The sequence below is a fragment of the Giraffa tippelskirchi genome, chromosome 12 (assembly GCF_054371585.1).
Source record: "Giraffa tippelskirchi isolate mGirTip1 chromosome 12, T2T-mGirTip1v1.2.pri, whole genome shotgun sequence".
In the NCBI taxonomy this organism is placed as follows: Eukaryota; Metazoa; Chordata; class Mammalia; order Artiodactyla; family Giraffidae; genus Giraffa; species Giraffa tippelskirchi.
In genome coordinates this window covers 41971853-41998870 of record NC_137286.1, presented here as the reverse complement: position 1 = coordinate 41998870, position 27018 = coordinate 41971853, and the positions used below count along the sequence as shown (strand labels likewise).

Below are 27018 nucleotides of genomic sequence, written 5' to 3'. Positions count from 1 at the left end.
TAGATATGGGATATGCTATGATATTAATATGACACCACCAAAGGCTTTCACTCAGAACACAGAGCAGCAACCCACTCAAAGTTGCCTGACCTCATATGAATGCGACAATGTGAAGAGAAGAAAAAGGACCACAAGTTAATCAGGGCAACACCCTCAATTCAGACGTTGGGAATCTCAGAGGGGACAAGACACACTGCAGGTAAAGAGCAGATACGTGGGCTCTGTGGACACAGGGTCCTGACACATGGTGGATGGGGTGAGACCCACACAATCCCCAGACCCTGCACCTGGGGTCCCACGACCCTTGGTTAGGACACCAGGTCGCTGCTGTTTGAGCCCCTAAAGTGGAAATGAGTGGGTTTCTGTACCCCTGTGGGATGGTAGAAAGAGGTAGGGTCGCTCTCCTCTCCCCACTCTTGTCCCAGAGAAGTCTTCCTCTTCTCCCTTTGGGTCTGTGTGATAGTAACTGTTTTTACGGCTGTCATGATAACGTTGAACACACTACCTTGGTTCTGGCAGGCTCGGTCCTTTCTTGTTCCACTGAGGTGTTGACAAAACACACCAGGTACATGGCTGGAAGACGAGGGCTAGGTCTGGTCTCTGCTGAGGAGGGACGGTCGACTGGAATGAAATCACAGCAGCAACCTCACCTGCTGCCCGTTGGCCTTTTGTCTGATCCGTGTGCCCTACAATCAACTCACCAGGTGAACCTGCCTCCCTTCCCGCCAGGCTCGTGCTGGAAAATGGAAAACTTACCAGGTAGACACCTGAGGAGTCTCCAGGAGCCCCAGGGAGGGTGAACCATGCAGGGATAAAGACGCAAACAGGCACAGGTCTGTATAAAGCAAACATCGTGAAAAATTAATTCCTGAACTTAAGTGAAGCTCTCATTATATGTCCTTTTTTCTTAGCTTTGTTTGTGGTCTCCCTGCACACATGATCCTGACCCATGCAGATGGGGTGAGACTCACGCAGTCCCCAGACCCCCCACCTGGGGTCACACGTCCCCTCGGTCAGGACAAGGAAACCAAGGCTGTGGTCAGCCGGCCCCCAATGTGTGAACAAGCCAGGACACTGGGACCTCTGGGGATCCTAGAATGAAATGTAGAATCAATCTCCTTTCCCCACAACTGTCCCTGAGAAGTCAGACCCCTCCTGTTTTCACTTCGGTTCTGTGTGATTTTTTGCTGGTTTGAAAGCTCATGCTAGAGGTGAACACACTACCTCGGTTCTGGCAGGCTCTGTCTTTCTTGTCCCGCTGAGGCTCTGAGAAAACAGGAGAGCTGGGCTGGGAGACGAGGGGCAGCTCTGTTCTCTTCAGAGGCGAGAGTCGACTGGAAGGAGAGCACAGCCGCAGCCTCATCTGCTGCCCATTGACTTTTTGCCCGATCCCTGAACCTGGAACCAATTCACCAGGTGAACCTGCCTCCCTACTCAACCTGAATGTGCTGGAACATTGGAATGATTACCAGGTATCCCACCTGAGGGGTCTGCAGGCGCCCCAGGAAGGTGAACCTGGCAGGGGGACAGACTAGGAGCCCGACCGCAGCACTGACCCCAGGGAGGGCCATGGAGCCCCGCTCAGAGAAGAGCACGGCTACCCAGAGAAGCCCACCTCAGCTCCAGACCCCAGACATCTGAGCGCTGACATTCAGACACAGGCACAGAGTTTTCCAGACAGAGGCCAGGCTAGGTCTCTACCCAGGTCTCCATGTCCTAGTGCACAGAGCACGAGGTCAGGTCTGAATGTTCCCATTGCAGAAAGCGCACGGTCTTCTCTAAACATCATCGGTGTAGACAGGACTTAGAGAGGTCTAAATCTACCATGTAGACAGTACTTGGTCAGGTTCAGATGAGTTTAGGGCTGGTCTCCCAGGAGGCACAGGTCACACACATGCAGGGTCTCTCATCATTGGACAGGGGGCCCACCCTCATGTGGGAACTAGGATGTGCATTTCTTGAAGAAGAAATCATCACCGGGCTCCACACTTCACCCACATCAGGAAACTGAAAGAATCTTGTCATTAAACATTTCAACAGGAAAAACAATAACATTACCAATTTCTGTGGCCACATGATGGTCAGGATCCAGGGGAGATCCAGGAATTTCTCAGAGTGCAGCCCAGTGTCCTGTAAAGACACACAGGAAGTTGCCTGATTCCAGCATCCCCGGCTTCCAGCATGAGGTGACCACGCGGGAAGCCTTCTGGAAAAGGATATTTTTTATTAGAATAAAAATACATTGTTGAAATTGCAAGCACACTAGTCATTATTTGTAAACCTAAAATATTCTTCAAAGCTTGGCACTTTGATCTTTGTGATTTCCATTGTTTCCTTTGATTTTCTAGGTGGGAGCAAGGATCACTTCAAACTACTTTCTTCTAATTCTGTTATTTGTTATTACATGAATAAAAGGTCACACTTAAAAAGAAATAAAAGAAAATTCCTGCAAACAGTGACTTAACGAGCACACGAGCTGCAGGTACTTTTTCTTCTAACGGTTTTTCTCCATGAAGAAAACAGAAAACATAGGCCCTCTGATTTTTCGCTTCTCTATTCAAACTGAGCTAGATTGACATTGATATTCATATCAACAAGTAACAGTTTTTGAGGTTTGAAATGTCACACCAGGGAAACAGGACCTGGAGAAAAGGGAATGCTCCTAGGCTGCTGGAGGGAAAGCACATCTGAAAAATAAAGCTAACATTCAATTTGGATTTAATTATGACAATATGTCCTTACATGGACTATGAACTGAGAGTCTAAATATAGCAGACATGTAAAAGCAAATTTGATATCTCAGCTGTAAGAGTAAAGGTTTCCTGTCAGATCTACAGCTGGTATGCACAAATTCTTTAAGAATAGAGCATGTATCTTTTCGAATTAGAGCCTTGTCTGGATGTATGGCTAGAAGTGGCATTGCTGGATCATATGGTAACTCTCTTTTTAGTTTTTTTTTGAGGAATTGCCATGCTCTTCGCTACAGTGAGTGCACCATTTACAGTCCCAGCAACAGTGTGGGAGGGTTCCCTTTTCTTCACACCCTCTGCAACACTTGTTATTTGGAGAGTTTTAAATGATGGACATTATGACCAGTTTGAGGTGGTACCTCATTGAAGTTTTGATTTGCATTTCTTAAATAATTAACAATGAGGAGCATTCAGGATGAATCTTTAATTTTCAGATGTGTAAAATAAATTAGGTTTGACATCTCAACTTGACAGTTTTTTCACAGATAAGGATTTGTTACATATTTAGTTATTTCCTTTCTTCTTAGTCTAATTATAGGGACATGCATTATCATGTTACTCAAGGCAATGAGCTCAGTTATGCATCTTTAAGCAGTTATAAAGACGTGCATATGTGTAATGATGTTTTGAATTGATTTAAACATCAAATATTTGTATCAATGATACGTGGACTCTCTTTTTTCTATCGAAAACTGGTGCATTTTAATGAAGAATAGTTGTTTTATGTTGTTGTGTTAGTTCCAGGTATATACCAAAGGGATTCAGTGAGATAAATGACATGTATATTGTATATAATATACCTTATATTTATTATATATAAACATATATAATACACATATATAAAACACACCTACATACATGCTCTCAGATTATTAGGCTATTACAAATATTGACTATAGTTCCCTGTGCTATGCAGGAGGGCCCTGTTTATCTCTTTTATATATAGGAGTCTGGCCCTGTTAATACCAGATTCCTAATTAATCCCCCATCCCTTTCCCCTTCGGTGACCTTAGGTTTGTTTTTTCTGAGACTGTTTGTCTTGTCAAGAAGTTCATGCGCATCATAGTTTAGAGTCCACTCATAAGTGATATTATATAATATTTGTCTTCCTCTGTCTTCACTTAATGAGCTAATCTCTACATCCATCCATGCTGCTGAAATGGCATTGTCATTTCTTACGACTGAGGAACATTCCGTTATATATTCTATGATATGTGGACCCTTGATTCGGGCCTTACGGATGCTACAGACAGACCTGTTACCATGACCATACTCTCATGGTGAGGGCTAAACCACGATTCCCCAGAAGAAACTTACCTGATGGTCTGGGCCTCCTGGAAGAATTCATCTGACATGGAGCCCTCCCTGATCACCTTAACAGAACATCACACTGCCCCTTCCACCTGCCCAGGTGGACCGCTCCAAATGGGCCACTTCCCAGCTCCTTCAACAGGGTAATCTCTTCACTTTGCAGTTTCCAAATTCCTAATAATGCAAGACAGGCGCACTTTAAGGGGGAGAATAGAAGGCTTTGGGGCTAACAGCTTAACCAGTGACTTATTCTCCGTGAGAATTTAACATTGACAAGATGAAGTACAGCACAACGCTTTTTTAAGTTGCTCATTCAAAAAGAAAACCCTTGATCTGAAGGGCAGAGGGAGGTTTTGATAAAGCTTTTCAATGAAAACTAAAAAAAAAAAACAACCCTCAGTAATGTAGTCTTAGGACCTGTTGGACCACATGGTATTGCTACCAGAACAATGATGTTTCTGAAATAGCTACAGTTAGTGACAAGGGGCTTCCCTTGTGGCTCAGCTGGTAAAGAATCTGCCTGCAATGCGGGAGACCTGGGTTCGATCCCTGGGTTGGGAAGATCCTCTGGAGAAGGGACAGGCTACCCACTCCAGTATTCTGGCCTGGAGAATTCCGTGGACTGTATAGTCCATGGGGTTGCAAAGAGTCAGACATGATTGAGCAACTTTCACTTTCAGTGACAAGAAAGATTAAAGAAACCTTTGCCAACTAGAGTCATCTTGGAAAATCTTGGTGACAAAATGTGCTTAGTGCCCTTAGCTGGGTAAGGTTTAGTGTGAGGTAGAGTAATTGGCTCGTCTTGACTAATAAGTTCTTGGAAAGCAAAAAGTATAAGAGTTAAGCTACTTTATGTGATTCTCAAAATTCTCATCTAAATCCATTATTTGACAGAATCTTCTATTTTAAAAAATTTTCCATTTTTATTTCACTTATTTTTTGTTCCTTATTGTTTTTGTAGCTAGCCATCAACAACTTTTAAGTTGAAGTATAGTTTATTTACAATACTATTTGGGGATATACAAAATAGTGATTCAATATTTTTATAGATTATACTCCATTTAAAAGTATTACAAATAAAGGCTATATTTCTTTGTGCTATATAATACATCCTTATGGCTTATTGATTTCATACACAGTCATTTCTATCTCTTAATCCCCTACACCTCTCTTGCCCCTCCCACCGCCCTCTCCCCACTGGTAAACACTAGTTCTCTATATCTGTGAGTCTGTTTCCATTTCATAGATAAGTTCATTGGTGTCATACTTTAGATTTCACATATAAGTGATATTATATGGTATTGCTCTTTTTCTGACTTACATCACTTACTATGATAATCTCTAGAATTATATTGCTGAAAATGTCATTATGTTAATTGCCTTTATAGCTAATTAGGTATATATTTCATATATGAAAAACTATGTATTTTAAATATGAAATCCTAGGTACATATTTCATATATGAAAACAGGTATATTATTTCATATATGAAAATATACATATATGTTTGCAGAGTACACTCATTTGCAATTGTTCTATAACCAAAAGAAGGAAAATTTTACTATAACTCATAATGATATGAAAATTTAACTATAACTCATAATTTGTACAACTTGGGCTTGGTAAAATATGAGTTTTGCCAACCCTTCCAGGGCAATAGTTCTCAAACTTCAGTTTGCTTCAGTGCCTCAGATTCACCTGGAAGGCTTATTAACTAAAATTGTTAGTTGGCAGTTCCAGAACTTCTGATTTAGAAGATTTGCAAATACCAGTCCAGGGACCATAATGAAAATCATTGTTGTGCCTTTTGACTAATGCTTTTAGAGACTTAAGATAACCCTTCTAACTCAAGTACACTGTCTTACATCTTAATATGTACAAAAGACTTAATTTGAAACTAGAAGATCGCTGCTGCCGCTGCTGCTGCTGCTAAGTCGCTTCAGTCGTGTCCGACTCTGAGCGACCCCATAGATGGCAGCCCATCAGGCTCCTCTGTCCCTGGGATTCTCCAGGCAAGAACACTGGAGTGGGTTGCCATTTCTTTCTCCAAGCAGATTGCTAAATGATTTCTAGTTATAGAGCACTGCGAACAGAAATCACGTGTAGGCATCAAAACTAATGAAAATAAAATATTTTGTCAGAGAACATTGACAGAAGCATCTTAAGTAAAAAAAAAAAATTATCTTATATTGAGATTAATTGCCTTGACTTCACTGATAAATTCTTTCTAAAGCATAAAAGAGTAAAACTACTTAATGTGATTTTTTAAAATCTCATTAAAATCAGTATCTTGATGGAGTCTTCCATTTTTAAGAATTTCCCATTTCATTTTGCTATTTTGCTGAGTAGTATTCAATATATTTCATATATGGCAATATAGGTACATGTGTATTACGTGAAAATATTAGTATATATCCCTTATATGACAATATAGGTATATATCTCATATATAAAAATAAAGGTATATATGTCACACATAAAATGAGGTAGATATTTTTACATCATAAAATTAAAACCTTTCTAAGAATTAAAGCCTTTAATTGTGTGGATCACAACAAACCGTGGAAAACTCTTAAAGAGAGAGGATAGCAGACCACCTTACCTGCCTCCAGAGAAGCTTGTACGTAGGTCAAGAAACAACAGTTAGAACCAGACGGGCACAACGGACTAGTTCAAGATTGGGAAAGGAGGACGTCAAGACTATATATTGTGATTCCACTTACTTAGCTTACATGCAGAGTAACATCAAGTGAAATGCCAGGTGGAATGAAACAAAAGCTCGAGTCAAGATGTTGGGAGAAATATCTACAACTTCAGATATGCAGATGACACCACCCTAATGGCAGAAAGCAAATAGTCTATGCTGCAAGGTAGTATTGGCAAAATGTTACAGAAAAGGGCAGGAAAGCAGTACCTACTGTATCATGTCCAACCTCCCTGATGTGGGATGCTATCCCATCCCTGGAGGCTGGGCAGGCTTGGGTCCCACTGCTGAACTCGGGTGGGGTTGACACAGCGTGGCAGGGTACCCTTCATTGAACACTTTTGAAAGGTCCACTGTGTGCTCTGTCTGGCTAGGACAAGAGTCCCGCCTGGCATCAAGGTCCGAAGGAATTTTAAGGCAAAATTCAGCTAGCCTCAACCTCCCCCGGTGCTGGAGATCAGGGTCCAAGCCTCCTTCCTGAGCGTGCAGCCTCCCAGCACCTGAGCACCCTCAGCAGTGTACTGTGGACCCTGAAGGGATTAGTCTGGACGTGGTGTTTGTGTGATGCTTTAGGGGGAGAAAGTAGTGAGATTCAAGCCCCTTCCTGTTCGCTCAGGCACATTCTACTCTATTTCACAGCCCAGGAAGCCAACTTGCCCTCAGCCTCTGGCTGCTCTCAGGCACCAAGCTGAGCCCGAAAAGTGCTGCCGCCTTGTGGACATTTCCTGGAACTACAAGTTGATCGTTCTTGCTCACAGGCACCGCAGTTCACAAGGCCTGGGGTTCTGTGAATGACAGCCGCCGTCAGGAAACGTCCCGCGGCCGGCGCGGGAGAAATAAATTCCAAACACAGCCGACTTTCAGGAAGCCAATTCCCAAAGCTAAATTGTCCTTACACTCTTTAAGGAAAAATAAAGAACACAAACCTAAACCTCCCCCACCAAACAAGATGCTCAGCATTACAAATCGCTGCAGAAATGGCAATCGACAAGACGATGGGAAATCAAATCCCACCACTCACAATGGCCAATGTCACAAATTTGCAACAATAAATTTGGGATGGAGTATGGGGAACAAAGAATTGCCCTTAGCTCTAGGTGGGAATATACATCGGCAGCAGCCAGTATCATGGCCAGTCTCCGAATCCCTGAAAAAAAAAAAAAATCAAGTCCTGCTAAGCCAAGGATCAGACATGTGCCCACTTTGGCCTGTATCCTGAGAAAGCCATCGATCAAAAGGCACAAGCGCCGCAACAAACCTCCAGCACGACTTCCAGTAGCCGAGACACACAACCACAAAATCTCTAACCAGAAGTTAGAGCTTAAACAAGAAGTGTACATATATACAGCAGACTATTTCTTACTCATTAAAAATCACCACTGAAATTAGGGAATTAGGTTCCTGGGAGCCACAGGGATGGACCTTGAAGATCATACACTAAGGGGAATCAGTCAGGCAGAGGAAGACTATGGTATACGAACTACAGTCCAGGCAAAATAAAAATAGATATGCAGGTCAACAAATTTACAACCCAAAAAGAGACTGCCCAGGAAACCAACTTTCCCTGAGGCTCTGGTTGCCCCAGGAACCAAATATGGGTATGCAAAAATGCTATCGCCTATTGAACTCTGTAACTAGAACTTGATCACCAGTTGTCCTCAGGAAATGTCACGGTGTGGATACTGGAGAAATAAATTCCAAACACAGTTGACTTTCAGAAAGCCACCTGCCAAACAAACCCAAACCTCCACCACAGGACAAAATGCTCTGCATCCATAATTGCTGCAGGAATGCCAATCAAAATGACAATGGGAAATCAAATTCCACTAGTCACAATGGCCATCCTCACAAGTCTACAAACAATAAATGTATGCCTCAAAAAAAAAAAACCTATCAAGACAGGTTACAACGTGGGATCTCACATTCCCACATTTGGGCCTATATGTTGAGCAAACCATCAACCAAAAGGTACATGAACCCCAACAAATACTGCAGGACTACTTCCAATAGCCAAGACATACAACCAGCAAAATCTCCACCGAGATTAAAGCTTAAGCAAGGTGTTGTACATATATACGGTAGACTATTTGTACATATATACGGTAGACTATGTCTCACTCCTAAAAAACCACCACTGAAGTTAGGGAATTATGACACTGGGAGCCACAGGGACGGACCTTGAAGGATCATGCACCAAGGGAACTCAGTCAGGCAGAGGAGGTCTATGATATGTGACATACTTGCCAGGAAAAATAAAAATAGACATACAAGGCAACAAGTTTACAATCCAAAGAGGGACTCTGAGCATTCCAAGTCAAACAAAGGGTTCCAGAAGCAAAAAAATTGAAGGGCCTGGAATGAATTAGGAGCTAGAAACCTACAAAGACAAGAAATCTGTATTTGTAATAGATAATCCACAGGGATTATCCTCTTCCTTCCTTCCACATATAAACAGAAATACGTATCTCTAACCTACACAAAGAAATCGTTATCTCTGAGATAATTCACAAAAAATGATCTACTACCTTCCTTGTTGGTATCACAGAAGTGTATCTGAGATAGATGTTCCACGAGGACCTGATGATCAGCACTTCACTGGAACTTCTATGGCAAAGGTCCAAAAAAAGAAAAAATAGAGATACCTCATAGATATGTAATATTGAATCAGGCAGCTGTACGCTGACAACAATCACAACACCGAAAATCAACTATTCTGCAAAGAAGCATCGGCAAGAGGTTAAAGAAAAGGTAAGAAAAGGAGTGCCTGCTCTTTTATCTACCTCCCTGACTTGGGATGCAATCCCATCCTTGAAGGTCGGGCAGGCTGGGGTCCCACTGCTGGACTACGGAGGGGTTGACACAGCCTGGCACAGTGCCCTTCATTGAACGCTTTTTAAAGGACTACTATCTGCTACGTTCTGGAGTAGGAAATGGCAACCCACTCCAGTATTCTTGCCTGGAGAAGTCCACGCACAGAAGCCTGGCAGGCTACAGTCCATGAGGTTGCAAAGAGCTGGACACAACTGAAGTGACCTAGCACATCTGCTACGTTCTGGGGGTGGGGGGATCAGAGTCCCACATGGCATGAAGGCCTCCAGGAATTTGAAGGCAAAATTCAGCGAGCCACCACCTCTCCTGGCACTGGGGTTCCCAGCACAAGCCTCTTTGCTGAGAGGGCAGCCTCCTAGGCACCTAAGCGCCCTCAGCAGTGTGCTCTGGACCCGGAAGGCGTTAGTCTGGACAGGATGCTTGTGTGAAGTTTTAGGGGGGAAAAGTAGTGAGTCTCAAGCCCTTTCCTGCTTGCTCAGGCACATTCCACTCTATTTCACACCCCAGCAAGCCAACCTGCCCTAAGGATCTGGCTGCCCCAGGAACCAATGTTGGGCAGGTGAAAGTGCTGCCTCCTTGTGGACATTTTCTGTAACTACAACTTGATCACCAGTGCACGCAGACACCTCCCTCAATTCACGAGGGCTGTGGTTCAGTTAATTGTCGGCTACCCTCAGGAAATGCCGTGGGGCAGGTATTGCAGAAATATATTCAAAACCAGCCAACTCTCAGGAAGCCAATTGCCAAAGGTAAATTGTCCTCACATCCTTTAAACAAAAAAAACTAAAAAACAAAATCAAATGTCCGCCACAAGACAAGATGCTCAGCATCCGTAATAGCTGCAGGAATGCCAATCAAAATGACAATGGGAAATCAAATCCCACCAATCACAATGGCTGTTGTCAAAATTCGACAAACTGTAAATACAGGAGACAGAATGGAAGGAAAGGAATCCCCTAAGCTGTTGGCGGAAAGATACATTGCCTACAGTCAGTATATGGACAGACTCCGAATGTTCAAAAAAAGCTATCAAGAAGGTCTAAGGTGGAAAAAGTGAGGCTATCAAGAAGAGCGTGTGTGTGATGCTTTAAGAGGAAAAAGCAGTGAGACACAAGCCCTTCAGTGGTTGCTCAGGCACATTTCACTCTGTTTCACAGCCAGGAAGCCGACTTTCCTGAAGCCGACTTTCCTGAAGCTTCTGCTTGCCCCAAGAACCAGAGGTGGGCATCAAAAAGTGCTGCCGCCTTGTGGACATTTCCTGTAGCTACAACTGACCACCAGTGCTTACCGGCACCTCTAATTCACAAGGGCTGGGCGACTGCTCATGACAGCTGCTCTCAGGAAACGTCCTGTGGCAGGTATTGCAAGATAAATTCCAAACACGAACGACTTTTAGGAAGCCAACTGCCACAGGTCTATTTTCCTCACACCCTTAAAGGGTAAAAAAAACCCCAACAAACCCCATACCTCCACCTAGGACAGGATGCTCAGCAGCCCTAATCATTACAGGAGGAATGCCAATCAAAATGGCAAATAGAAATCAAATCCCACCTGTCAGAATGGCCATCCTCAAGTCTACAAACAATAAATGCAGGAGTGAGTTTGGAGTAAGAGGAAGCCTCCTACACCATCAGTGGGAACGTACATTAGCAACAACCACAATAAGCAACAATGTCTGCTGAATAAAAGCTATCAAGACACTAAGCCTAGGATTTGACATTATCACAGCTGAGCTTATATTATCCTATATGAAATGTAGAAAATTCTACTTTCATATATGAAATATTCAACTGCATTTTCAACTATGATATATAGAAATTTCTATTTTCATATATGAAATTTGCACCTAACTTTTCATTTATGAAATATAGAAAATTCTTTCACATATGAAATATGCACCTATATTTTCACCTGAGATATAGAAAATTCTCTATTCATATATGAAACATGCACCTATATTTACATCTGTGAAATATAGAAAATTCTTTCATATATGAAATGTGTACACATATTTTCATCTGTGAAATATAGAAAATTCTCTTTTCATACATGAAATACACACATATATTTTTTTCTGACATGTGAAAAAATGTTTTCATTTATGAAATGTAGGAAATTCTATTTCTATGTATGACATGTACCCATATTTTTATGAGAAATATGGAAAATTCTATGTTCATCTATGTATATGCACCCATGTCATATATGAAATATCAAAAATTCTATTTTCATATGAAATACATACTCATAGCTTCACATATGAAATATCAAAAATTCTATTTTCATGTATGAAATACGTGCCCATATTTTCATATATGTAATATAGAAAATTCTCTATTCATCCATAAAATATACATCCATGTTTTCATATATGAAACATTAAAAATTCCATTTTCATCCATGAAATATATACTCATGTGTTCATATATGACATATAGAAAGTTCTATTTCCATCCTTGAAATATGCACCCATGATTTATGTATGAAATACAGAAAATTCTATTTTCATAGAAGAAATATACACTCATGTTTTCATAAATAAAATTTTGAAAATTTCATTTTGGTCCATGAAATATGCACCCATGATTTCATATATAAATTATAGAAAACTATATTTTCATTCATAAAATATGCACCCATTTCTTCATATATGAAATATTGAAAATTCTATTTTTCATCCATGAAATACGTACCCATATTTTTAGATATGAAAATTCATGCACACTTTCATATAATAGAGAAAATTCTATTTTTAGACTTGAAATATGCACACGCTTTCATACATGAAATATAGAAAATTGTATTTTCATTCGTTAAATTTGCACTCACGTCTTCATGTAGGATACACTGTTGTTCAGTCGCTCCGTCATGTCTGACTGCAATCCCATGGACTGCAGCAGCACGCTAGGCTTCCCTGTCCCTCACCATGTCCAGGAGCTTTGCCCAAGCTCACGTCCGTTGAATCTGTAATGCTATTCGTCCTCTATATGAATGTTAGATGCATCCAACAATCTTGTCCTCAGATATGAAACATTTACCCGATTTAGGCTTCCATCCCATTCCTGGAGCCTCAGCAGGCTGTTTTCATGGCCGGACTGTGGTGGGGCTGTAGCCTATCAGGCTCCTCTGTCCATGGGATTCTCCAGACAAGAATACTGGAGTGGGTAGCCATTTCCTTCTCCGGGAGATCTTCTGGACCCAAGGATTGAACCTGGGTAGACGCTTTACCGTCTGAGCCACCAGGGAAGCTCTTGCTCTTCATTAAGGCCCCTCTTAAATTTGTACTTTCTGGTTTGATCTGGCAGGGACCACAGTCCCTAGGGCACACAACTGATGCTGTCCTGACACTTTGGCCTCAACGACCTTGGAAAAGTCACCTAGCTTCCACATCTTCTGGTGCTGGGGTCCCGGCTCAAGCCTCCTTCCTGAGAGTGCAACCTCAGGGTGCTGTGGTCCAAGCTGAGATTAGTCTTCAGGAAAGGGGTGAAGCTTTAGGGGGAAGAAGTATTGAGACTAAGCCCTTGGGTGTTTGCTCAGGCACACTCCACACTAATTCACAGCCTAGGAAGCCAGCTCTTCCTCAGGCTCTAGTTGCCCGAAGAATGATTTGGGTGTGGGAAAGTGCCGCCGCCTTGTGGACATTTTCTATAACTACAACTTGACCACCTGCGCTTACCGGTACCTCCAACTTAACTGACTTCAGGGGCTGTTAATGACAGCTGCCTTCGGGAAAGGTCCTGGGGAGAATATTGCAGAAAAAAATATAAACACAACTGATTTTCAAAAAATCAACTAAACTGGTAAATTTTCCTCACAACCATGAAGGAGAAAAAAACAAAAACTTACTGTCACAGAATAGGATGCAGAGCGTCCCTAATTATTACAGGAGGAATGCCAGCCAAAATGACAACGAGAAATCAAATTTCACCAGACTGGCCATCCTCACAAGTCTACAAACAATAAATGCAAACTAAACCTACCATTTGACATTCCCACACTTGGGCCTATATCCCAGGAAAACCATATTTCAAGAAGTTGTATGCACCCCAACGTTCACTTCAGCACTAGTTAAAACAGCCTGAACGCAGACCCAGCAAAATGTCCAGCTTCAGATTAAGGCTTAAAAACAATGCAATACATACAGAAAATGAACTATTACACAGGCATGAAAAACTACTACTGAAATCATGAAATTATGCCACTGGTAGTCACAGAGATAGATCTTGGAGGATCATACACTAAGTGAAGCCAGCCAGCCAGAGGAAGACTAGCATGCGGTGTCCCTTCTAGGTAAAAGAAAAAAAGAGATACAAAGGAATTCAATTACAACATAAAGAGAGACTCAGAGAATTCAAACACAAAGAATTCCAAACAAACAATAAATAAATAAAACCAAAGGACCAGGGATGAATTAGGAAGTCAGGACTAACATATGCACAAAAATGTGTATGTTAGTAGATAATACACAAGGATTATCCCCTTCCTTTCTTTGTTTCTTCCACAGAAATCTGTATCTCTACCGTATCCACAGAAATCTGTATATGTAACAGATACCCTGCAAGGACACGATGTTCAGCCCAGGGAACTTTGCTCCACTTTGCAATAACTTCTACAGCAGATGAATCTGAAAAAGAATACATATGCTTTACATACATGTCATAGCTCACTCAGGTGGCTGGATACTGACAGCAGGCGCAACACTGCACAACGACTATACTCCAGCATACCACAGGCATGAAATTAAAGAATAAAAAAGAAAAGCCTTGCCTAGTTTATTCCTGCTGACTTTCCTGACCCCGGCTGCTATCCCATCACTGCAGCCTGAGCAGGCTTCAGTCCATGTGGGGTTGAAACCATCAGAGAGGATGCTCTTAATTGAGCCCCTCTTAAGCTTGTACCTCTGGTTTGCTCTGACAGGGACCATAGTCCCTAATGCACCCAAAGGATGTTGTGACAACTGTCTGGCCTCAATAATGCCACCTAGTTTTCAGTTCTCCTGGTGCTGGGGTTCACAGCTTAAGCCTCTTTCTTGAGAGTGAAGCCTCCTAGCACCTCAGCAGGGTGCTGTGGCCCCAGGTGGGATAAGGAAAGTCTGAGGAAAGGGGTGAAGTTTTAGGGGGAACAAGTAGTGAGACACAAGCCCTTGGGAGCTTGCTCAGGCACATTCCACTCCAGTTCACAGCCTAGGAAGCCAACTCTTCCTTAGGTTCTGGTTGCCCCAAGAACCAGAGTTGGGAATGAAAAACTGCTGCCACCATGTGGACATTTTCTGTAACTACAACTTGGCCGCCTGTGCTTACCTGCCGGGCTCCTCTGAACATGGGATTTCCCAGGCAAGAATATTGGAGTGGGTTGCCATTCCCTTCTCCAGGGGATCTTCCAGACCCTGGGATCGACCCTGGGTCTCCTGAATTGCAGGCAGATTCTTTACCATCTGAGCCACCAGGGAAGCCTAACCTGTGCTTACTGGCACCTTCAATTCACAAGACTTTGGGGGTGTTAATGACAGTTGCCCTCGGGGAAAGTCCTAGGGAGAATATTGCAGAAATAGTTACAAACACAACCCACTATCAAAGAGTTAACTGCAACAGGTATATTTTCTTTGCAACCATGAAAGAGGAAAAAAAAAGAAAAAACCATACCTTCACAGGACAAGATGCTCAACACCCTGAATTATTACAGGAGGAATGCCAATCAAACCACAACAGGAAATCAAATGACACCAGTTCGAATGACCGTCCTCACAAGGCTACAAACAATAAATGGGGGAGAGGGCCAGGAGGAGAGGGAACTCCCCTACACGGTTGGTGGGAAGGGACACTGGCAATAGCCACTAGAAAAGACAGTCTTCACATGCCAAAAAAAAAAAAAAAACTTTCAAGGGAGCTATGTCTAGGATCTGACATTCTCACTTCTGGGCCTGGTATCCTGATAAAACCATCATTCAAAACGACACACACACCCCAACGTTCACTGAAGCACTACTTACAAAAGCTGAGACACACACCTGACCAAAATGTCCACTGACAGATCAAAGCTCAAAGGAGATGCGGTACATACAGGCACGTAGAACTTCGCTCAACCTTCTGCACTAAATTCTGTGGAAAAAGAATCCATAGAAGAACAGACATCCTGTGTGTATACGTCAATACTGAATCAAGTGCTGTACACTGACAGTAAGCACAAAACTACAAACTGACTATATTCCAACATAGGATTGGCATGAGGAAAAGAAAAGAAAAAAAACAATGCCAAGTTTATTCCTTGCAGCCTCCCTCTCTTGGGCTGCTGTCGCATCCCTGGAGCCTGAGCAGGCTGTGTCTCATATCTGAACTGGGATGGAGTCAAGACAGCTAGGTGGAGACAACCAAAATTTTAAAAGAGATGGGTCACCCTGTCATTTTGGCCCCACTATATAGCACAGCCAAGACAGGGAATCAAGTTAATTGCAGAAGAAGAGATGAATGGATACAGACAATGGGGTATATACACACAATACAATATTTCTCAATAATAAAGAAGTAGGAAATAAAGCCATGTTCAGCCACGGGAAAGAAAGTAGAGATGATCATTCCAAGTGAATTAAGGCAGACAGGGAGAGACAAGTATCATATGATGTCACTCCTAAGTGGAATCTAAAGATGCATAAAAATGAATTTTTTGCCTGGAGACACTGCCTCACAGACTTAGAAATTTCCAGTCACCAAGATATAAAGATATGCGGCATGGAGAAATGAGCAACTTCAGACTAATATATGTCCAATACTGTTTATAAAATAAATGACCAGGACCCACTGTATAACACAAGGAACCTTACTCCATACTCTGTAACAATCTATATGGGAAAAAACCAAAATATATACACATTTGTGTTAAATATATACACGTTTGAAACAAGTTGTGGTAGAAGGGAAAAAAACACCCACAAGATAGTAATTCACCTACATACTCCAGTTCAGATGGTGGGAAAAAAACAGAAAAAACAAAAAAGAAATGCTGACTCTGATCAGAGACATAGAAGTAAAGAACAGACTTTTGGCCTCAGTGGGAGAAAGGTGAGGATGGGATGATTTGAGAGAGAAAATAGCAATGAAACATGTACATTACCATATGTAAAACAGATGACCAGCGCAAGTTCAATGAAGCAGGGCACCCAAAGCTGGTGCCCTGGGACAACTCAGAGGGATGGGATGGGGAGGGAGGTGAGGAGTGTTCGGGACGTGGGGGACACATGTATACCTGTGCTGACTCATGTTGATGTATGGCAAAAACCATCACAATATTGTAAAGTACTTATTCTCCAACTAAAATAAAATTAATTTAAAAAATAAAAAATTTTAAAAGGCAAAAAAAAAGTCTTTAAGTAGGAAAGGGTCAAAAAAAAAAAACAAAAAAAAAGGCTGGTGTCACATCCCTGGAGCCCGATTGGCTTGGGTCCCAAGGCTGGAGTGTCCTGGGGCTGAGAGAGCTGGGAGCATGTGGCAGGCTGTGTGCCTCCACGATGGACCTGGAGTGCCCGTTGTCCTCCAGACGCAGGCGGGATAATTTAAGGGATTGGAATTAACATACACACATTAATATATGTCAAATAGATGATCAACAAGTACCTATTGATTAGCATAGGGAAATTTATTGAACACACTCTAATCACCTATATGAAAAAAGAACCCAGATGAGAATAGATTAATATTATGTATTAATATTAACTGTGGAAAATTCTGAAAGAGATGGGAATACCAGACCACCTGGCCTGCCTCTTGAGAAATCTGTATGCAGGTCAGGAAGCAACAGTTAGAACTGGACATGGAACAACAGACTGGATCCAAATAGTAAAAGGAGTACGTCAAGGCTGTATATTGTCACCCTGCTTATTTAACTTATATGCAGAGTACATCGTGAGGAATGCTGGGATGGATGAAGCACAAGCTGGAATCAAGATTGCTGGGAGAAATATCAATAACCTCAGATATGCAGATGACAGCACCCTTATGGCAGAAAGTGAAGAAGAACTAAAGAGCCTCTTGATAAACGTGAAAGAGGAGAGTGAAAAAGTTGGCTTAAAGCTCAACATTTAGAAGACTAAGATCATGGCATCCAGTCCCATCATTTCATGGGAAATAGATGGGGAAACAGTGGAAACTGTGGTTGACTTTAATTTTGGGGGCTCCAAAATCACTGCAGATGGTGACTGCAGCCATGAAATTAAAAGACACTTACTCCTTGGAAGGAAAGTTATGACCAACCTAGACAGCATATTAAAAAGCAGAGACATTACTTTGCCAACAAAGGTCCATCTAGTCAAGGCTATGGTTTTTCCAGTAGTCATGTATGGATGTGAGAGTTGGACTATAAAGAAAGCTGAGCACTGAAGAATTGATGCTTTTGAACTGTGGTATTGGAGAAGACTCCTTGGACTGCAAGGAGATCCAACCAGTCCATCCTAAAGGAGATCAGTCCTGGGTGTTCAGTGGAAGGACTGATCTTGAAGCTGAAACTCCAATACTTTGGCCATCTGATGCGAAGAACTGCCTCATTGGAAAAGACCCTGATGCTGGGAAAGATTGAGGGCAGGAGGAGAAGGGGATGACAGAGGATGAGATGGTTGGATGGCATCACTGACTCAATGGACATGAGTTTGGGTAAACTCCGGGAGTTGGTGATGGTCGGGGAAGCCTGGCATGCAGCAGTCCATGGGGTCGCAAAGAGTCGGACACAACTAAGCAACTAAACTGAACTGATATAATCAGTTTACATCAGATTAATATAACTGAACCAAGTTCCTGTACACTTGAAACAAATAAATACAAATCACTAATACAGCTAAATATGAACAACAACAAAAAACTCATAATAAAACATCTCCCAAAGATCTAAATGCACATTTCTCCAGAGAGGTCCAGAGGTCCGGAGACGTCCTAAGGATGACCATAAAGCACATAAAAAGATACTCAGCATCATGAGTTCTTAGAGAAAAACAATCAAATGTTCAATGAGATGTCACCTCACACTGATCAGAATGGCCATATCAAAAAACCTATAGCAGTGAATTCTGCAGAGGGTGTGAAGAGAAGGCAACCCTCCTTCTCTTGGTAGGAATATAAAATGGTACACCCACTAGGGGATACATTATGGAGGGTCTTAAAAAACTAAACACAGAAGTACCAGGTGATGCAGCAATTTCATACCTAGCCTTAGATACAGAAAAAACCAAAATTTAAAAACACACCTGCACCCCAAAGATCATGGCAGCACTAGGTACAATAGCCAAGACAAGGAAGCAACTCCAGTATATGAGGACAGAGGGACGGATACAGGAAACGGGGTACATGTACCCAGTGCAGTCTCACTCAGACATACAGAAGGATGAACAGTGCCGTTTCCAGTTACAGGGAAGAAACCAGAGATGATCATACTACGTGAAGTGAGTGAGACAGGGAAAGACAGATATCATAGAATTCCCTTCTGGTGGAATCTAAAAATGGATACAAATGAATTTCATTACAAAAGAGAAACAGATTCACAGGCTTAGGAAAGAAAGTTATTGTTGCCAAAATGGAAAGGAGGGAGCAGGGAATAATTACCTGGTTCAGATCAATATATAAACCTTAAAACAGGTGCTGTTGTTTTTCAGTCGCTCAGTCGTGTCCGACTCTTTGTGACCCCATGTTCTGCAGCCCATCAGGTTTCTCTGTCCATGGAATTCTCCAGGCAAGAATACTGAGGTGGGTTGCTGTTTCCTTCTCCAGGGGATCTTCCCAACCCAGGGATCGAATCCATGTCTCCTGCAAGTCTGTATACCTAAATATATATACCTAAAAGAAACAAAACACCAGAAATAAACTCTGCTCCAATATAAAATAACAAATTACAAATTAAGTTACCTGAGTTCGGTCTAGGGGACAGCAGACAGTGGTGACCCCTATGATTAGCTGTGAGATATGCTGTGATACTAATATGACAGCATCAAAGATTTTCACTCAGCAGAAACAGAGCAGCAACCCGCCCAGAGGTGCCTGACCCCATACGGATGCAACAAGGTGAAGGGAAGAGGAAGGAGCACAGGTTCATCAGGGCAACACCCTCAATTCAGACGGTAGGAATCTCTGAGGGGACAAGACACACTGCAGGTAAAGAGCAGATATGGGGTCTCCGGGTACAGGATCCTGACCCATGTGGAGGGGGTGAGACCCACACAATCCCCAGACCTGGGATCGCATGACCCTTGGTTAGGACACCAGGTCTCTGCTGGTTGGGCCCCTAAGGTGGGAGCGAGTGGGTTCCTGTAACCTCCTGGGATGGTAGAAAGAGGTAGGGTCGTCCTCCTCTCTTCCCTTTGGTTCTGTGTGATAGTAACTGTTTTATACAGCTGTCATGATGATGTTGAACACACTACCTTGGTCCTGGCAGGCTCGGTCCTTTCTTGTTCCACTGAGGTGTTGAGAAAACACGCCAGACGCAGGGCTGGGAGAGGAGAGGCAGGTCTGCTCTCTGCTGAGGAGGGACGGTCGTTTGGAATGAGAGCGCAGCAGGACCTCACCTGTTCCCCATCGGATATTTGCCTGATCCGTGTGCCCTGCAATCAACTAACCAGGTGAACCTGCCTCCCTTCCCGCCAGGCTCGTCCTGGTAAACCGGAATAATTACCAGGTGGCCACCTGAGGAGTCTCCAGGAGCCCCAGGGAGGGTGAAACGCGCGGGGGTAAAGGGGCAAACAGGCAGAGGCCTGTATAAAGTGAACACCGTAAAGCATGAATTCCTAAACACCAGTGACGCTCTCATGTATTCTTCCTTTTTTCTTATTTTTGGGTGTGTGGTCTCCCCGCACACATGATCCTGACCCAGGCAAACGGGGTGAGACTCACACAGTCCCCAAAGCCCCCACCTGCGGTCACACGTCCCCTCAGGACACCACGGCTGCGCTCAATGGGCCCCCAATGTGTAAACAAGCCAGGTCTCTGGGACCCCCTGGAACCCTAGAAAGAAGTCTAGGGTTGGTCTCCTCTCCCCTCAATTGTCCCTGAGAAGTCAGGCCCCTCCTGTCTGTTTTCACTTTGGTTCTGTGTGATTTTTTGCTGGTTTGAAAGCTCATGCTAGAGGTGAACACACTACCTTGGTTCTGGCAGGTTCTGTCTTTCTTGTCCTGCGGAGGTGCTGAGAAAACAGGAGAGCTGGGCTGGAAGACGAGGGGCAGCTCTGTTCTCTTTGGAGAGTCGACTGGAAGGAGACCACAGCAGCAACCTCACCTGCTCCCTATTGTCTTTTTGGCCAATCCCTGTGCCCCTGGAAGCAATTCACCAGGTGAACCTGCCTCCCTACTCAACCTGAATGTGCTGGAAAATTGAAATAATTACCAGGTATCCCACCTGGTAATCTCCAGGAGCCCCAGGGAAGGTGAACCTGGCATGGGGAAAAGACTGAGAGGCCTCCCGCAGCACTGACCCCCGGGAGGGCCATGGAGCCCCGCTCAGAGAAGAGCACGGTTACCCAGAGAAGCCCACCTCAGCCCCAGACCCCAGACATCTGAGCACTGACATTCAGACGCAGGCACGGAGTTTTCCAGGGCAGAGGCCAGGCCAGGTCTCTACCCAGGTCTCCATGTCCTAGTGCACAGAGCACGAGGTCAGGTCTGAATGTTCCCATTGCAGAAAGCACACGGTCTTCTCTAAACATCATCGGTGTAGACAGGACTTAGAGAGGTCTAAATCTACCATGTAGACAGTACTTGGTCAGGTTCAGATGAGTTTAGGGCTGGTCTCCCAGGAGGCACAGGTCACACACATGCAGGGTCTCTCATCATTGGACAGGGGGCCCACCCTCATGTGGGAACTAGGATGTGCATTTCTTGAAGAAGAAATCATCACCGGGCTCCACACTTCACCCACATCAGGAAACTGAAAGAATCTTGTCATTAAACATTTCAACAGGAAAAACAATAACATTACCAATTTCTGTGGCCACATGATGGTCAGGATCCAGGGGAGATCCAGGAATTTCTCAGAGTGCAGCCCAGTGTCCTGTAAAGACACACAGGAAGTTGCCTGATTCCAGCATCCCCGGCTTCCAGCATGAGGTGACCACGCGGGAAGCCTTCTGGAAACGGATATTTTTTATTAGAATAAAAATATATTGTTGAAATTGCAAGCACACTAGTCATTATTTGTAAACCTAAAATATTCTTCAAAGCTTGGCACTTTGATCTTTGTGATTTCCATTGTTTCCTTTGATTTTCTAGGTGGGAGCAAGGATCACTTCAGACTACTTTCTTCTAATTCTGTTATTTGTTATTACATGAATAAAAGGTCACACTTAAAAAGAAATAAAAGAAAATTCCTGCAAACAGTGACTTAACGAGCACATGAGCTGCAGGTACTTTTTCTTCTAACGGTTTTTCTCCATGAAGAAAACATAGGCCCTCTGATTTTTTGCTTCTCTATTCAAACTGAGCTAGATTGACATTGATATTCATATCAACAAGTAACAGTTTTTGAGGTTTGAAATGTCACACCAGGGAAACAGGACCTGGAGAAAAGGGAATGCTCCTAGGCTGCTGGAGGGAAAGCACATCTGAAAAAATAAAGCTAACATTCAATTTGGATTTAATTATGACAATATGTCCTTACATGGACTATGAACTGAGAGTCTAAATATAGCAGACATGTAAAAGCAAATTTGATATCTCAGCTGTAAGAGTAAAGGTTTCCTGTCAGATCTACAGCTGGTATGCACAAATTCTTTAAGAATAGAGCATGTATCTTTTCGAATTAGAGCCTTGTCTGGATGTATGGCTAGAAGTGGCATTGCTGGATCATATGGTAACTCTCTTTTTAGTTTTTTTTGAGGAATTGCCATGCTCTTCGCTACAGTGAGTGCACCATTTACAGTCCCAGCAACAGTGTGGGAGGGTTCCCTTTTCTTCACACCCTCTGCAACACTTGTTATTTGGAGAGTTTTAAATGATGGACATTATGACCAGTTTGAGGTGGTACCTCATTGAAGTTTTGATTTGCATTTCTTAAATAATTAACAATGAGGAGCATTCAGGATGAATCTTTAATTTTCAGATGTGTAAAATAAATTAGGTTTGACATCTCAACTTGACAGTTTTTTCACAGATAAGGATTTGTTACATATTTAGTTATTTCCTTTCTTCTTAGTCTAATTATAGGGACATGCATTATCATGTTACTCAAGGCAATGAGCTCGGTTATGCATCTTTAAGCAGTTATAAAGACGTGCATATGTGTAATGATGTTTTGAATTGATTTAAACATCAAATATTTGTATCAGTGATACGTGGACTCTCTTTTTTCTATCGAAAACTGGTGCATTTTAATGAAGAATAGTTGTTTTATGTTGTTGTGTTAGTTCCAGGTATATACCAAAGGGATTCAGTGAGATAAATGACATGTATATTGTATATAATATACCTTATATTTATTATATATAAACATATAAAATACACATATATAAAACACACCTACATACATGCTCTCAGATTATTAGGCTATTACAAATATTGACTATAGTTCCCTGTGCTATGCAGGAGGGCCCTGTTTATCTCTTTTATATCTAGTAGCGTGGCCCTGTTAATACCAGATTCCTAATTAATCCCCCATCCCTTTCCCCTTCGGTGACCTTAGGTTTGTTTTTTCTGAGACTGTTTGTCTTGTCAAGAAGTTCATGCGCATCATAGTTCAGAGTCCACTCATAAGTGATATCATATAATATTTGTCTTCCTCTGTCTTCACTTAATGAGCTAATCTCTACATCCATCCATGCTGCTGAAATGGCATTGTCATTTCTTACGACTGAGGAACATTCCGTTATATATTCTATGATATGTGGACCCTTGATTCGGGCCTTACGGATGCTACAGACAGACCTGTTACCATGACCATACTCTCATGGTGAGGGCTAAACCACGATTCCCCAGAAGAAACTTACCTGATGGTCTGGGCCTCCTGGAAGAATTCATCTGACATGGAGCCCTCCCTGATCACCTTAACAGAACATCACACTGCCCCTTCCACCTGCCCAGGTGGACCGCTCCAAATGGGCCACTTCCCAGCTCCTTCAACAGGGTAATCTCTTCACTTTGCAGTTTCCAAATTCCTAATAATGCAAGACAGGCGCACTTTAAGGGGGAGAATAGAAGGCTTTGGGGCTAACAGCTTAACCAGTGACTTATTCTCCGTGAGAATTTAACATTGACAAGATGAAGTACAGCACAACGCTTTTTTAAGTTGCTCATTCAAAAAGAAAACCCTTGATCTGAAGGGCAGAGGGAGGTTTTGATAAAGCTTTTCAATGAAAACTAAAAAAAAAAAACAACCCTCAGTAATGTAGTCTTAGGACCTGTTGGACCACATGGTATTGCTACCAGAACAATGATGTTTCTGAAATAGCTACAATTAGTGACAAGAAGCAGCTTCCCTTGTGGCTCAGCTGGTAAAGAATCTGCCTGCAATGCGGGAGACCTGGGTTCGATCCCTGGGTTGGGAAGATCCTCTGGAGAAGGGACAGGCTACCCACTCCAGTATTCTGGCCTGGAGAATTCCGTGGACTGTATAGTCCATGGGGTTGCAAAGAGTCAGACATGATTGAGCAACTTTCACTTTCAGTGACAAGAAAGATTAAAGAAACCTTTGCCAACTAGAGTCATCTTGGAAAATCTTGGTGACAAAATGTGCTTAGTGCCCTTAGCTGGGTAAGGTTTAGTGTGAGGTAGAGTAATTGGCTTGTCTTGACTAATAAGTTCTTGGAAAGCAAAAAGCATAAGAGTTAAGCTACTTTATGTGATTCTCAAAATTCTCATCTAAATCCATTATTTGACAGAATCTTCTATTTTAAAAAATTTTCCATTTTTATTTCACTTATTTTTTGTTCCTTATTGTTTTTGTAGCTAGCCATCAACAACTTTTAAGTTGAAGTATAGTTTATTTACAATACTATTTGGGGATATACAAAATAGTGATTCAATATTTTTATAGATTATACTCCATTTAAAAGTATTACAAATAAAGGCTATATTTCTTTGTGCTATATAATACATCCTTATGGCTTATTGATTTCATACACAGTCATTTCTATCTCTTAATCCCCTACACCTCTCTTGCCCCTCCCACCGCCCTCTCCCCACTGGTAAACACTAGTTCTCTATATCTGTGAGTCTGTTTCCATTTCATAGATAAGTTCATTGGTGTCATACTTTAGATTTCACATATAAGTGATATTATATGGTATTGCTCTTTTTCTGACTTACATCACTTACTATGATAATCTCTAGAATTATATTGCTGAAAATGTCATTATGTTAATTGCCTTTATAGCTAATTAGGTATATATTTCATATATGAAAAACTATGTATTTTAAATATGAAATCCTAGGTACATATTTCATATATGAAAACAGGTATATTATTTCATATATGAAAATATACATATATGTTTGCAGAGTACACTCATTTGCAATTGTTCTATAACCAAAAGAAGGAAAATTTTACTATAACTCATAATGATATGAAAATTTAACTATAACTCATAATTTGTACAACTTGGGCTTGGTAAAATATGAGTTTTGCCAACCCTTCCAGGGCAATAGTTCTCAAACTTCAGTTTGCTTCAGTGCCTCAGATTCACCTGGAAGGCTTATTAACTAAAATTGTTAGTTGGCAGTTCCAGAACTTCTGATTTAGAAGATTTGCAAATACCAGTCCAGGGACCATAATGAAAATCATTGTTGTGCCTTTTGACTAATGCTTTTAGAGACTTAAGATAACCCTTCTAACTCAAGTACACTGTCTTACATCTTAATATGTACAAAAGACTTAATTTGAAACTAGAAGATCGCTGCTGCCGCTGCTGCTGCTGCTAAGTCGCTTCAGTCGTGTCCGACTCTGAGCGACCCCATAGATGGCAGCCCATCAGGCTCCTCTGTCCCTGGGATTCTCCAGGCAAGAACACTGGAGTGGGTTGCCATTTCTTTCTCCAAGCAGATTGCTAAATGATTTCTAGTTATAGAGCACTGCGAACAGAAATCACGTGTAGGCATCAAAACTAATGAAAATAAAATATTTTGTCAGAGAACATTGACAGAAGCATCTTAAGTAAAAAAAAAAAATTATCTTATATTGAGATTAATTGCCTTGACTTCACTGATAAATTCTTTCTAAAGCATAAAAGAGTAAAACTACTTAATGTGATTTTTTAAAATCTCATTAAAATCAGTATCTTGATGGAGTCTTCCATTTTTAAGAATTTCCCATTTCATTTTGCTATTTTGCTGAGTAGTATTCAATATATTTCATATATGGCAATATAGGTACATGTGTATTACGTGAAAATATTAGTATATATCCCTTATATGACAATATAGGTATATATCTCATATATAAAAATAAAGGTATATATGTCACACATAAAATGAGGTAGATATTTTTACATCATAAAATTAAAACCTTTCTAAGAATTAAAGCCTTTAATTGTGTGGATCACAACAAACCGTGGAAAACTCTTAAAGAGAGAGGATAGCAGACCACCTTACCTGCCTCCAGAGAAGCTTGTACGTAGGTCAAGAAACAACAGTTAGAACCAGACGGGCACAACGGACTAGTTCAAAATTGGGAAAGGAGGACGTCAAGACTATATATTGTGATTCCACTTACTTAGCTTACATGCAGAGTAACATCAAGTGAAATGCCAGGTGGAATGAAACAAAAGCTCGAGTCAAGATGTTGGGAGAAATATCTACAACTTCAGATATGCAGATGACACCACCCTAATGGCAGAAAGCAAATAGTCTATGCTGCAAGGTAGTATTGGCAAAATGTTACAGAAAAGGGCAGGAAAGCAGTACCTACTGTATCATGTCCAACCTCCCTGACGTGGGATGCTATCCCATCCCTGGAGGCTGGGCAGGCTTGGGTCCCACTGCTGAACTCGGGTGGGGTTGACACAGCGTGGCAGGGTACCCTTCATTGAACACTTTTGAAAGGTCCACTGTGTGCTCTGTCTGGCTAGGACAAGAGTCCCGCCTGGCATCAAGGTCCGAAGGAATTTTAAGGCAAAATTCAGCTAGCCTCAACCTCCCCCGGTGCTGGAGATCAGGGTCCAAGCCTGAGCGTGTAGCCTCCCAGCACCTAAGCACCCTCAGCAGTGTACTGTGGACCCTGAAGGGATTAGTCTGGACGTGGTGTTTGTGTGATGCTTTAGGGGGAGAAAGTAGTGAGATTCAAGCCCCTTCCTGTTCGCTCAGGCACATTCTACTCTATTTCACAGCCCAGGAAGCCAACTTGCCCTCAGCCTCTGGCTGCTCTCAGGCACCAAGCTGAGCCCGAAAAGTGCTGCCGCCTTGTGGACATTTCCTGGAACTACAAGTTGATCGTTCTTGCTCACAGGCACCGCAGTTCACAAGGCCTGGGGTTC

At 42.3% G+C, this 27018-nt stretch overlaps 1 long non-coding RNA gene across 1 annotated transcript in view; it reads right to left on the bottom strand.

The window, feature by feature from the left end:
* Positions 1 to 505: 505 nt before the first annotated feature.
* LOC145528440 (uncharacterized) overlaps positions 506 to 27018 on the bottom strand; it is a 39051-nt gene continuing 12538 nt past the window's right edge. The window contains exons 3-10 of the long non-coding RNA XR_014070403.1: positions 23539 to 23706; positions 20704 to 21684; positions 19988 to 20082; positions 19176 to 19406; positions 4068 to 4235; positions 1225 to 2130; positions 757 to 835; positions 506 to 621 (exon numbers count right to left, since the gene is read on the bottom strand). This is a non-coding gene — a long non-coding RNA (uncharacterized LOC145528440). The remainder of the gene's footprint in view (positions 622 to 756; positions 836 to 1224; positions 2131 to 4067; positions 4236 to 19175; positions 19407 to 19987; positions 20083 to 20703; positions 21685 to 23538; positions 23707 to 27018) is intronic.